The following is a 13,698-nucleotide window of genomic DNA, read 5'->3' as shown; positions in this document are numbered from 1 at the left end:
TTAAGTAGGGATGTCCCGATCACGTTTTTTTGCTCCCGATCCGATCCCAATCATGTGATTTTGAGTATCTACCGATACCGATATTTCCCGATCCGATCAAAAAAAAATATATATATATATTTAATTTCTTTTATATATATATATATATTTTTTTACTTTATTTTTTTTATTCAACAAACATGACCATGTTCACGTCTTAAACTCATACTGAGGCCTTAGTTTTGGTTTTAAATTGCATATCATCATTAATTTATTTATTGTCACACAGAGCAGAAGAATTTAGCCAAAACAAACCAATAGTATCCAGCTGCAGAACGGCAGTCCAGCCACACTCTCAGACCCAAACGCATTTCCTTTGATTTAATTATACATCAAATGATTTATGAAGTTAACTTTTCACCTGGATAACGTCAACATTCAGGGTGAATGTAATATGAGAAATTGGGATTAAAAAAAATTAAAATAAAAAATTATTTGGGTCTGAGAGTGTGGCTGGTCTGCCGTTCTGCAGCTGGATACTATTGGTTTGTTTTGGCAAAATTCTTCTGCTCTGTGTGACAATAAATAAATGAATGATGATATGCAATTTTAAACCAAAACGAAGGCCTCAGTATGAGTTTAAGACGTGAACATGGTCATGTTTGTTGAATAAAAAAAAAGTAAAAGAAATTGCTGTTTTTTATTTAATTTAATTTTTTCTGGTCTCGATCTTCGGGGCCGATCACGTGATCGGATCGGGACATCCCTAGTCTTAAGTATAAAAACTAAAATATATCTGTTAATTTGACATATACAAAAGATAACAACAAAACAACAAAAAGAGAAACGGATAAACAAATCATAGTTTACCCTGTTTGAAAAAGGAGTAGGAAGAAGTATACACTTTTACAAATTCCTACCCCTAGTTCAGGGGTCAGCAACCTTTACTATCAAAAGAGCCATTTTTCCTCCTCCCACAAAATAAAATTCCACTGGAGCCGCAAAACCAATTTACCCTTAAAATGAAGATAACACAGTGTATAATAATAATAATAATAATAATGCGTTTTATTTATAAGGTGCCTTTCAAGGCACTCAAGGTCGCCGTACAACAATTTAAAAACAGTTCATTTACAATCACAATCCATAAAATCCAATTTTATCAGACAAAAAATAAAATCAGACATACGCCTGCCTAAACAGGTGGGTTTTGAGGTGGGTTTTAAATGGGATGATGGAGTCAATGTTCCTGATGTCGGGGGGGAGGGAGTTCCAGAGGCGGGGGGGCAGAGCAGCTGAAGGCTCTTGACCCCATGGTGGACAGACGGGCTGGGGGGACAGTCAGGTTGATGGAGGAGGCAGACCTGAGGGACCGGGTGGGAATGTTGATGTGGAGGAGGTCGGACAGGTATGGAGGGGCGAGGTTGTGGATGGCCTTGAATGTATGGAGGAGGATCTTTATTTTTTTATATATTTTATTTTTTTATTATTTTTTAAACATAACAAATTAGACACACAAGCATTAACAGTAAACATCCAATGAAATCACCATTTGAATCATTATAAATGTAGTTTACGAGATATATACCTAATACTTGCTATCTAATACCATACATACATAATTATGCTCCTGCTCACTCACCCCCCCCCCCCCCCCCCGGACCCCCACTTGGATCATCGTTTCTAACCAGGCACTACACTTCATATGCTAGCTTTTATTCTCTCCACCACTTCTAACCAGATTGCAATGTTGGTTTCACTGACACCTAAAATTCTTGCTGTATATATTTCTAGATAAATCACATCGAGATAGGTAAGAACCCATACCTTCCGGCACATTTTTTCCGGTTGAATCCATCGTGATGCTATCAGCTTTTTAGGAGCTGTGAGACCGGATAAAACTAGTCTCTTTAGCTGTATAGGGGCTGCCAACTGAAATACATCATTCAACAGAAATACAGAGGGATGTACAGGTATGTTCAGAAATAAGAATACTGATAATTGCTGGGACACTTCTTTCCAGAATATCTTAACCGGTGGGCAATCCCAATACATGTGCATAAATGTACCCTCATCCCCATTTGTACATAAGGAACATAGGGAGTCTTGTTTAACTCTTTCAGTGCCACGCCTGGTTTTCCGTTTTACCGCTTGAATGCCACCATCGGCGCCAATGTTAACGTTAATATCGCCTAATCTATGTTTTAAATTATGGCTATGTGTCTAATCTGCCCATCGCATTATCAAAGACTATTTTCCAGTCAGTGCTGTGAAGACAGATTGTTTTTTTATCGCGTCGTTTCCGTTTCAGAGCAGTTAGAAAAGCCCCCGTTTTGATATAAAAAACAGCTCATTCTGGAGCATTCTATGAAAATCGTCTTTTAGTGGAATATTCCACAACGTTGATATTCGTCGGCCTTTTTATTAATCGTTTTCAAATAAACGCTAGATGATCAATATTATACGTGCACGCAAGCACAGCACATTACGGCCGCGCACTGATAATCGCTCCGTTGATTTCCTCACAGACTTTTACAGTGAAACCGAAAGAAGACATTTCACAAAACAGCTTATAACTTCATCAAACTTACTCCGATTATCCTACCACTGATAACATAGAGTCCTTACCTGACATCAGATGGTATCCAACTGGTATATTCCAATTCCTGATCACCATTCGAAAAAATCGATACGTGTATGGATCCAACGTGACACAGTAGATCTCCATGATCCGCGGGGATCTGAGGCTCCAGAATGAACTGTGGTAACCCCGGCTGGATCAGTGAACTGGAAAATGTGGAGTACCGGATTTTTTTCCCCATTCATTTTCAAGTTCAAGTTCTTTAATAGTTGTCATACAGAAGTACAGAATACTTTCATACAAAATGCTTCTTACTGTTGGTGTCATTCATTGAGTCCATTCCAAAATCACTTATGTCATCTGGGAGACGACAGGGGGCGCTTTTTTCCACAGTGATCACCGGCGCAGCTCGCAATAATTTTTCAGATCGCAAAAAAAAATATATATATATAATTCCGAGAAATCTTGTGAGTGGCACGCAACCACCTATAAAAAAAAACGAGAAATCTCGTGAGTGGCACTGAAAGAGTTAAGGTCGCTTTCACATATAGTTTTGGTGGACTCTGTGCGGTTCTGGGGGTGAAGTTGCAACATTGTTGCATTCTTCATTTTGTTCGCCTGCGTTCACATAGAAATCTGTGAGGCGCACCGAACCTTCTGAACAATGTCACGCGGTCGAAAAGGGCGCTTGTCTATTGGACAGTGGAAATGTGTGTGTGGCTGCGAGCCCGTGTGCGCGCGCGCGTGTCTGTGTGTCTGTGTGTGGACTGCGAGTCCTCCAGATCAGCGGAGACGAGTTTTGACATGGCATTGATCCATTGTTCTATTGAAGCACATTACCACCATCCTCTCGCTAAACAACTTGTAGACCACAGTGTTTTTATGAGTGCCCACAAGTAGCTGTTTTATTAATAATATAATAAGCCGCGTTTTTTTTCTTCCTTCTTCCCAAGATGCACAGATATATAGATATAGATAGATAGATAGATAGATAGATAGATAGATAGATAGATAGATAGATAGATAGATAGATAGATAGATAGATAGATAGATAGATGCAGTGTGCTTGTTTTGCAGTGAGTGCTGCGAGCAGTGGTAATAATAATCACTTCCTATATTTGGTTCGCGTTTGGTCCGATGAAGCGAACCGAGACCGACGTTTTCAGGCGGACCAGAGTTCGCCTGTTTGGTCCGCGAACCGAGTTCGACACGCATTCACACAAACCCGAAAAACCGGACTATCGAATTCTGGTCCGAAAGTCCGGACCAAACAGCCCCTGTGTGAAAGCGACCTAAGTCCCATTCTGTTCAATCTTATAGGAGTCAGGTATGTCCTATGAATATAATTAAGATTAATTTGTTGATGGTCCGGGTTACGTGACGCAATTCGAATGTTTGCCCAGACTTCTTGCCAATCAAAATCTATTTCCAAGTCTGGTATATCCCTCCTCCAGACTGAGTCTAGGGGGAGGATTCCATACGAAGACGTTAGTAAGTGATGATAAAAATCAGATACGAAGCCTCTCGATGTCTCTCTTTCATAGAAGAATTTGTGATATCTGTGGTGCTCAATTGGTATCCTTAATGGGACTCCATGAGCCTTCAAACAATCCAATAACTGTGCGTAAAAATAATATGTGGAACTGGTGAGGTTACATTTTTTATGTATATCTTGATAGCTACAAAGGAGGAGGAGGATCTTGTAGTCTATGCGGTGTTTAATGGGAAGCCAGTGTAGTTGGCGTAGGACGGGGGTTCTGATTATTATACATTTTATATATAGTTATCCCCAAGCATACCCCACATTTAGCATAAAACGCCTGACAATTGCATACCCAAAGTAATTTGCGATTTATTATACTTTATACTTATAGCACACCGTTTGTTGCATTAATGGAATTATAAAGCAACAAAAAGAAAAAAAATTACTTTTTATTGCTGTTTTTACCTGTTATAACTAGGGATGCCCCCCGAAACCCGGTTCTAAACGGGAACCGGTACTAAATTAGAAAAAAACAGCGTATTAATAAGCTCCGACGTTATCGGTTTTGCTATCTGTACTCGAGAAATTATGGAGTTTTTTTTGTTGAGGAATTTAAACGTCGCAAACTAATCTTGTTGGCCGTTTTCTATATCTCTCCTCCCTCGGTCTCAATGCCTGCGCAAGGAGCGGGCTGTGCTGTGCACTCTCTCACACACACACACACACACACACACACACACACACACACACACACACACACACACACACACACACACACACACACACGGGTGCTTCAGAACATTTCTCAAGTTGTAGGCTACAGTACAGACAGCTCTGCTCTCATCATGGTGGACAGAACAAAACGTTCAAAAGTCTGGGTCTATTTTATTAAAGTCGATGCTGACAATGCTCGTTGCCAAAAGTGCAACAAGACATTTGCCAGTAATGTATACGCGCTGGTACTCGTCAATGTGGCCGGCGGGGAGCTAACGTTATTAGCCTGAGCTCCGGTAGTAGAGTAATGGCCGACATTCCGGAAGTAAAAAAACGAATGAGAGCTTCCGATTGGTGGTAAGAACAGCAGAGGTGGGTCCAAGCGGTGTGATGTAATTGGCAGAATCGACTGTCAATCAAAATAGTATTGTATGACTCCAACTTCAGCATCATGATTATAAAATAAAAACACACATAATGGTGGAATACCATAAACATATTTCTTGATGTTTCCTCTTTTTTTAAGTAAGTAAAGAGGCCTATGTTCATATCAGTGAGCACAATTTGTAACACAAAAAGAGAGATGTGTAGCCTATTTATTTAATATTTTATTTATTCATTTTATTATTATTTTATTTGTTGCCATGCAACTGTTTGTTTGAACTTTTGCTGTAAAACAGCATTACATTTGTTGTTAATTATAAAAAGTCTATAATTCAGACACATTTAAAACATTGCTGCTGCTGTTGCTGCTGAACAAATCATATTTATTTATATTTATATAGTTATATAAAAGAATAATAAAGCAATGTCGATTCTGTTCTTAATTAATTGTTTTTTTTCTTGCAAAATAATCAAAAAGAACCGATAAGAGTATCGATAAAGTACTGAACCGTTAACCCATAGGGGTCTAAGCTGAAGGGCTTCTCCTTTTTGAACCCGTCGGCCAGGGGTGCAGTGCTGGGCAAACGCGGTCAAACGACGTTTGGGCTTCGTCACTGAGGCCGAAGTGCGCGCATCCTATTATTATGCAAAGTCTAGGTGGTAAGTGCCGGCCGGCAACACAAAAATGACTCGTCGCGGCACTTATCACCTAGACTTTGCATAATAATAGGATACCGACAACCAAATACAAGCCCTGTAGGTGGGGGGTTGCTTGATCTCTCTTAACTACAACAAGCAATGCTGTTTGTTATTTAAGATGAGGTCGGACTCGGCACTGACAGATTTGTGTTCATTATGCTGCTTTTATAAAGCCTCAAATGACGGCTTACAATATAAAATTTTGGCTGGTAGCTCTCGGGCTAGGTGGTAAATAAAAAAGTAGATCTTGGTTCAAAAAAGGTTGGGCACCCCTGCGCTAAAACATTAACTACTGCAATGTTATCTCCTGAGTATTCCAACTAATATCCACAGGACTCGACTTTTTGCAGTCGTTGTTTCTCCTGCGTGAGGACATTCGCGGACATTCTCTCATATAGAGAAACAAAAAGTGTTGGGGAAAATGTGTATATGAACTGAACTAGTTTAATATGGGTCAACTAAGCAGTACTGAAAGACGGTCTGGCTGATGTTCTTAAAACAACTTTGCAGATAGACATTTCGGTACATCACGTCGTGTGCTTTAATCTGGTACATCATATCTTAATCTTTTCTCTCTTTAATCTTTTCTCTCTTTCACACACATACATATACACACATCTCACTAATCTTTTCTCTCTTTAATCTTTTCTCTCTTTCACACACATACATATACACACATCTCACTAATCTTTTCTCTCTTTAATCTTTTCTCTCTTTCACACACATACATATACACACATCTCACTAATCTTTTCTCTCTTTAATCTTTTCTCTCTTTCACACACATACATATACACACATCTCACTAATCTTTTCTCTCTTTAATCTTTTCTCTCTTTCACACACATACATATACACACATCTCACTAATCTTTTCTCTCTTTAATCTTTTCTCTCTTTCACACACATACATATACACACATCTCACTAATCTTTTCTCTCTTTAATCTTTTCTCTCTTTCACACACATACATATACACATCTCACTCAATCGCATCTCTCTTCGATGTTAAATCTATGTGTCATTTTAATGTACGTCATGTCATATCTGATATAATGTGTCACGTCATCTTATCTGTCATGGGGGGGGCAGGGCTGAGAAGGTATTTATGGGACAAGCAGAGGGATTGAGGAGTGAGAGTGTTTTTCTTCAACTGTGGTGACCGTCTGCTGATCCATAGCTTCTGCTGTTAAAACTTTCTTTCATTAAACAAATTGCCTGTTGAAATTGGAAATATCGTCTCCTGCTGTGTTAAACAACCATCAGCCACAACAAAAGCTTTATACTTTTCTGCCTTTTCGTTTTTGGGCAGTTGTCATTTCATAATAGCAGCGTGGACCAGCTCTGTAACAACGCATCTCGAGCTGCTTTTTATGTGCAAGGAAGAAAGGAAGAGGTGGACTGCATTATTATTATTATTATCATTCTCGAGAATACACAGACCCGACCGAATTATGAATTAAAAGTAGTCGCCCGTGTATAAAGCTTTGCGCTAAAACATTAACTACTGTCTGTATGGCAGAGACAGAGTGCGTGTGTGTATGAGTTATGAATTATCTCTCGCAGTTCATTCAGGCTGGCTACGTGATGACAGCTCTCTCTTTGTTATTTTTCAACCTCAGCAGTGAGAGAAATAGAAAGGAGCGCTCAGTAGTGGGCAATTCCAGCGTTATGGATGTTACATTCAGAGAGAACATTGGAAACTTAACTTAACATTGACAAGGCATCAATTTGAATTGGAAGTATAATTTACACATTTTAGTTACACTTATTGAGATAAAGATGAGCCTGCAGTAAGAAATGTTTTGACCTTTTGGATTTTGAGATAGGTGACAAAATACACAGCATTATGGATGTTAAGGAAATGGACAAGCTTTTCGGACTCACTGCACATGATGAAAACTCTGTGAATATCTTTTTCAAATAATAACATGTTTACTATCACTTTGTAGGGAAGGGTTTGAGGTACCCAAAAAGCACATTCAGGAAAACCTGGCATTTCCTCTCAAGGAATGAATCACAAAAAAGTGCTGTTATTGATGTAAAATGTTTGTGTTATGGATGTTACACATCTGAAATAGACAAAAAACACTATCAAAAATAGAGCTTTACCCACATGTGTTTGACTTCGGTGGACCATTTTGAGGGTCAAACCAGTTTGGATTGATGTTGTAGTCTGAAAAAATGCCAGGAAATGCTGAGAGAATTGTTGCATATATAGAACACAAATGTTCTAGAATGTTCGATTATGAGTTATGACATCATACTGTGACATCACAAATGTTCTAGAATGTTCTATTATGACATCATACTGTGACATCACAAATGTTCTAGACTGTTTTATTATGACATCACAAAAATCAAACACTTTTTTTTTTTTTTTTTTTTTTGGTCAAACAAAGGGGTCATAATCGGACTTAACAACACACATTCGCAATGTAACATCCGTCACTTGCAATGTAACATCCATAACGGTAACATCCATAACACTTGTAAAGAATACAAAAAATAAGACCAGAATGACTAATTGTTGTTAATATGTCATCTTTGTAAAAGTTAGCTTTGTTTAGGAAGTTTGGTTGACATTGCATTCCAGATGCATGTTTTATGACAACTTTTCCTGGAAAACGTTATGGATGTTACATTCGCTGTCCCATAAAGGGGCATTATAACAGCATGCTTCACCTGCCAATGGAAAGACACAAAGTACATAATTGATTCACATATTGATACAACAGCCCTTCATGACCAAAGGTGAGGTTAGAAAAATATCTGTTGATATTTTTTTTTGCCATTCTGGCCATTCAGAAAGTCATGCAATTAGGTTAATCGAAAAATATAATTTTTACATCATTGTGTCTCCTCCTGTAGTGTGAAAAAACATGCATTCTCATAAATATTACGATCAAATCTATTTTGTACTTGATGATACATTTGAAATTGGTTTGGTTATGATCATGTTATTTAAATTTTTTCATGGTGAGGTTGACATTTGCATGGAATTACCCTAGTGCATGAATCTCCACCAGGCCACAGCCACACTCTCTCTCTCTCTCTCTCTCTCTCTCTCTCTATACAGACAGCACTATACACTATTTGCACAGCCATTTGAAATCTACAGTTACACATTGCTGTATTTAGTGAGGTAAATGAGTACTGCATATGCTCTTTGTAATTTTAATTTGTTCACAGCATTGTGGCCACATATTTTCATATTCTCTCTCTCTCTCTCTCTCTCTCTCTCTCTCTCTCTCTCTCTCTCTCTCTCTCTCTCTCTCTGTCTGAGAACCCAGGTTGCTTTCTAACCTACTAAAGACATGCCTGTGAATCAATCACTATGGCAAGCGCACATCCGTGGACATGTACACACATGCACACACACATACGTACGCACGTATGCACGTATGCACGCACACACACACACACACACACACACACACACACACACACACACACACACACACACAGAGAAATCAAAAGAAATCAGTACATTACAGAAGGAATTTCTTGTACAGTCTTCTTGTACAGTGGGTGACAATATTGTCACAAGGAAAGATGAAATTACATACCTAGGTTTCATCCTAGAGGCAAATCTTTCCTGTGACAATTCAAATGGGCTTTATTGAGGAAGGGCACAACTCTATCAGCTGAGTAACAATGTTCATCAAAGTGTTGAGTGCTACAGTGTAGGTTAGTATATTAGGACAAGTGCATACCTACATGTATGACCTATATCTATCTACTACTAGTACTTTTGGATATGAGCATTTTTTCAATAAGTATGGATGCCTGAACGCAGAATGACACCAGTATCACGGCAAGCCTATAGAACATTATTCTATTTAATAATAATAATAATAATAATAATAATAATAATAATTATTATTATTATAAATGTCTCTCTCTGTCTATATATCTGTATCTCTCTCTCTTTCTTTCGTTCTCTCTCTCTCTCTCTCTCTCTCTCTCTCTCTCTCTCTCTCTCTCTCTCTCTCTCTCTCTCTCTCTCTCTCTCTCTCTCTCTCTCTCTCTATATATATATATATATATTATATTACTATACTATTATATCTAATGTGTTCAGGTAAACCTCGATCGACTAGCTCCACCTCCTCAAATTATTCTATTTAATAATAATAATTATAATAATAATTATTATAAATGTCTCTCTGTCTATATCTCTATCTTTCTTTCTTTCTTTCTCTCTCTCTGTCCTGGAAGTGCTGTTAGATGAAATTACATACCTAGGTTTCATCCTAGAGGCAAATCTTTCCTGTGACAATTCAAATGGGCTTTATTGAGGAAGGGCACAACTCTATCAGCTGAGTAACAATGTTCATCAAAGTGTTGAGTGCTACAGTGTAGGTTAGTATATTAGGACAAGTGCATACCTACATGTATGACCTATATCTATCTACTACTTTTGGATATGAGCATTTTTTCAATAAGTATGGATGCCCTGTGTTGGTATAATAATTATGCTATCTAGCTTGTGTGTCACTCTAGGGCTAGGCCTCCTGCTGGGTCCATTCACTGGAATAACAAAGGAACGACTGGGCCTTTGCTCCAGGTGTGAATTGTTCTAGTGACATTGATCACATTGAATTCTGGGAGTGTAGTTCTTTCATCAGATAGCTGAATGAACTTGGATTCTTTTCAAGTCCTATCCTGGAATGTAGTTAGGATTTTACCAGAATGTTTGATAGGACATTGATTGAAAACTATCGTCTCAAATTTGACAATTGATGGCTTATTTTGAAGTTATGAATCTGTAATTTTACATTATGTAACAAAAAAAAGAGAATATTCTGAGGAGGAGAAGCTCTCCAGCTAGACCCCTAAGGGTTTTAAGCAGTATCGATAAGAGTAGTAGTATCGATAAAATCCTAACGATACCCATCCCTAGTTATAACAAAGGAAAACCTCAAGCTCTTATCAAGAGGAGAAAAAAGACTGGCTGTGTAGACCTATTTTTAAATAAAACACAGAAGAGGAGACAAAACACTGCTGTCTGTAGACCGACTTAGGCGGAGCTAACAATATACTCGTTATCACCATACATAAAGCTTATATTGAAATGCGTTGACATTAGGGCCGTTCTTTCAACCTAAAAGTGCACTTTCTTCAACCTCAAACCTAAATTCCTTAGCAACCCGTGTTACCAAGTAAACAAATCACAGAACGATAGCCACGTTCAATGAAAACTCTCAATGAACTAACCAATTACAAAAATAAATCCCCCCCCCCCCGACGCAGACCCCCACCTCCCAGACAAGCTGAACACCTTCTTTGCCAGGTTTGAGAAGCCTCTTAAAGACAGCTGGCCCACCCCACCCCCTCACCTATCCACCCCACCATTGATACAGATACAGTGAGGAACCTCTTCCGGAGGCTGGATAAGTAGGTCAAGGCAGCAGGCCCGGATAACATCTCACCTGCCTGCCTCAGCTATTGTTCTGACCAGCTAGCACCAGTCTACACTGGCATTTTCACCACCTCACTCCAGCAAATGCAGATCCCAGCCCTCTTCAAACAATCCACCATCATCCCCATACCCATGAAAGGAAAAATATCTAGCCTTAATGACTACAGACCCGTGGCCTTGACGGCAGTAGCCATGAAGGTGCTGGAACGCATAGTCCTGTCAGTTTTAAAAACACTCACATCCCCCCTGATGGACCCTCTACAATTTGCCTATCGCACAAACCGGTCTACTGACGATGCAGTCAACCTGGCACTGCACTACACCCTCCAGCATCTGGAGACCAAAAACAGTTATGCACGGATACTTTTTATTGACTTCAGCAGTGCCTTCAACACCATCGACCCCCTCATACTGTTCCAAACCCTGACCAACATGAACATTGCCCCCTCCCTCTGTTTCTGGCTGCTGGACACACTGAAGGGCCGCAAACAAGTAGTCCGCTACAACAACCTCACCTCTCTCCCTCTGACCACCAACATTGGGGTACCACAGGGGTGTGTTCTCTCCCCGTGGCTTTTTTCCCTCTACACAAACAACCTCCGATCAGCATCCCCCTCAGTCAAAACGCTGAAATACGTGGACGACACCACCATCCTAGGGCTGATCTCCAACAACAAGGAGGATGACTACCGGCTGGAGGTGGAGCGGACACTAACATGGTGCAGAGAACACAACCTTATACTCAACGAAAGCAAGACCGTTGAACTCATCATTGACTTTCGGAAAATCACACCCACTAAAACACCCATGCTCATCAATAATCAACCCATTTCAGCCACAGACACATTCAAATACTTAGGAACACACATCAGCAATAAACTCAACTGGGATCATCACACCACTCATCTACTTAAAACAGCCAATCAAAGATTATTTCACTTGAGACAACTCAAGAAGTACAAGGTTAGGAAGACTTTAATGATACAATTCTACACAGCCATAATACAAAACATCATTTCACTCTCCATCACTGTATGGTACGGCAACACACCCAAACACACACTACACAGACTAGACAGGATCATCATAAGGGCATCCAAAATCATTAACTGCAAACTCCCCACCCTGGACTCCATACACAAACATCACACCATCACACGCGCACACAAAATCATCAGTGACCCCCTGCACCCAGCTCATCACCTCTTCCAACACCTCCCCTCTGGTAGGAGGTTCAGGTCACTGGGCAGTCGCACGGTTAGGTTCAACAACAGTTTCTTCCCCAAGGCCATACAACTACTTAACTCCAACTCCTCCTAATTTTACACCCTGCTATGTTATGTTATGTTTATGTTATGTTATGTTCCATGTGTCTTCTTATGTCTTTGTGGACTGTGGTGTATTGTCGCAGCTACCACCTGCACCGTGCTCGAATTCCACCGGCCTGGCCGTGTGGCAATAAAAGGAACTTGAACTTGAACGTTAGTTAGCACTAGCCAGGTCCCGACGTTAGCTCTCAGAACGATAGCCACGTTAGTTAGCCAGCACCAGCCAGGTCCCGACGTTAGCTCCCAGAACGATAGCCACGTTAGTTAGCCAGCACCAGCCAGGTCCCGACGTTAGCTCTCAGAACGATAGCCACGTTAGTTAGCCAGCACCAGCCAGGTCCCGACGTTAGCTCTCAGAACGATAGCCACGTTAGTTAGCCAGCACCAGCCAGGTCCCGACGTTAGCTCCCAGAACGATAGCCACGTTAGTTAGCCAGCACCAGCCAGGTCCCGACGTTTAGCTCCCAGAACGATAGCCACGTTAGTTAGCCAGCACCAGCCAGGTCCCGACGTTAGCTCTCAGAACAATAGCCACGTTAGTTAGCCAGCACCAGCCAGGTCCCGACGTTAGCTCCCAGAACGATAGCCACGTTAGTTAGCCAGCACCAGCCAGGTCCCGACGTTAGCTCCCAGAACGATAGACACGTTAGTTAGCCAGCACCAGCCAGGTCCCGACGTTAGCTCCCAGAACGATAGCCACGTAACCCTCTGCTGGCGCGTGCTGTGCACTACAATCAGTGTAATAGCAGTATGTGACGTCACGGTATTGATAATCATACCGGCGGGATTGCAAAATATCCTGGTATACCGTAATACCGTCATACCGCCCAAGCCTAAGACCTACTTTGAAATAAAACACAGAAGAGGAGAAAAAACACTGGCATCTGTTAGGGCTGACCTTCAAAAAAAATTGGGAATTCGAAGCTTCGGGGCAGAGATTCGATTTTAATTCAAAGCTTTGAGATAAAAAAAAGTAAAAATTTAAAATAATATATTTTATTTTATTTTATAATTTTTTTTTAAATAAATTATGTGTGGGACTTGTACAGCACTTTGTTCAACTTTGTCAGTGCTGTAAAGTTTAAACCTTTTTAAATCTTAGAC

At 40.2% G+C, this 13,698-nt stretch overlaps 1 protein-coding gene across 1 annotated transcript in view; it reads left to right on the top strand.

The window, feature by feature from the left end:
* The window catches only part of LOC311226728 (regulator of nonsense transcripts 1), a gene marked incomplete at its 3' end in the record, with an annotated part of 278,920 nt that overhangs the window by 95,141 nt on the left and 170,081 nt on the right, over positions 1-13,698 (top strand). The gene's annotated exons all lie outside the window — the stretch shown is intronic.

Source organism: Notolepis coatsorum, assembly GCF_963971535.1.
Source record: "Notolepis coatsorum genome assembly, chromosome: 4".
Lineage (NCBI taxonomy): Eukaryota > Metazoa > Chordata > Actinopteri > Aulopiformes > Paralepididae > Notolepis > Notolepis coatsorum.
This window is presented reverse-complemented; position numbering and strand designations above follow the sequence as displayed.